We start from the raw sequence: 1,598 nt of genomic DNA, 5'->3' as shown, positions 1-1,598 counted from the left end.
ATAAGTAGACTTTAAGAACTTCAGCAAAGGATGTAGGCTACAACGAAACAGACGCAAAAAATAATGAATTTTTAATTCTCAAGTGTTTCGTAGCTATTAGGGAAAAACTCGGTTAAGTCCTTCAGTCTGAAGATGTAATTTATATAGTACATACTCTGACTTGCGATAATGCTAGTCTCCTCAGACAGTTTCTTTTCTGATTTTGCACAGCTGTTGCTAAATCCTTGTTTATCCTATGTTCGCATCTCCTTTTCTCAAACTTTCTTGTCCGAAATGGTCACTGAACTTGAGTTTACTTAACTATTAAATAATGGGCATAATGTTACCTTACATTTTTCTGTCAAATGAAAACAGTTTATTTAATGCCATATATACTGTATTTGTTATGTAAATATGAACGTCAAAAGATCAGCCTCAAGTTAAAGGATTCCCGTTAAACTAATTGGTTTAAACAATACGTTGCGCTACATTTTAAAAAATGAGAATAACTCATAATTCCTTACATACTAGATTCATTACAAGTAAACAGCCCCAGTCCACAAAAGTGCTTTTGTTTTATCCTGAACTTTGCAGTTAGTACATTCGACTGTATTCTTTACTTCGTCCTGCCCTGTTCCTCACAGAACCCAAATCTCGACTGAAATCTCTCTTTTTTTTTTTTTTTTTTTTTCCTGGTTACCATCTCCTCACAAACCTCCGTAACAAGGGTGGCACATGTTATATCAAATCTGAATTTGAAGTAGACACTGTTTTGAACTTCACTTCAGCTAATTTTGATTATTCGCAATATGAATTATTTTATCTAAATATTACCAAGTATATCTGTATACTTTATGCTCCCCCAATGCTTCTTCAGAACCCAGCATATTAGACTCCATACCCAGACAGTTGACTAACCTTAACCTCAACCTTACCACTGAGATTACCGTTTTGGGTGATTTTAAAATTCATAATGTAGAAGGGTTTTTTCATTCTGCAGGGACTGACGATACTGGTTGAGAATGCGAACTGTTTGCAGAATTGTTTAATTGCACGCAGTTCGTAAAACAACCAACCAGAATATCAGATAAACCTGACCATAATGCCTATCTCTTGGATCTACTCCTGACAAATAACCCAGATCAATACAGGAGAGAAGTACTGTCACCACTTGGATCCTCTGACCACAATCTCGTCAAAGCCTCATCAATCAGCTTCCCCAAACCTCCCTGTTCTGAACCCGTCGAGGTGACCAGATGGCACCTTGGTAGAGCAGGCTGGGATGGATTTAGCAGTTATCTTGGTGGTATTCCATGGCAATCTTTCTTCTCCAGTGACATCAATTCTACCCAATCCCACATTGACTTATTACGAGCTGGTATGGAATTATTCATACCAAGTCAACAGTTCACTAAAAGAATGGACTCCCCAAAATGATTTGACAGCAACTGTGCCAGAGCAACAACCCAAAAGTCATTATCATATATCCATCCATCCATCATCCAATCCTACATTGCCCCATGAGGAGCGTAGGAGTCCGGGGCTAGGCAGTTGGTCCCAACATTTAAGATGAGAGTGACCAGCCTCACTCATCCCTGAGTGGCATTACATGAGCAATC

The sequence above is a fragment of the Coenobita brevimanus genome, chromosome 8 (assembly GCF_032717465.1).
Source record: "Coenobita brevimanus isolate Jiangsu-jjx chromosome 8, ASM3271746v2, whole genome shotgun sequence".
NCBI lineage: Eukaryota > Metazoa > Arthropoda > Malacostraca > Decapoda > Coenobitidae > Coenobita > Coenobita brevimanus.
This window is presented reverse-complemented; position numbering follows the sequence as displayed.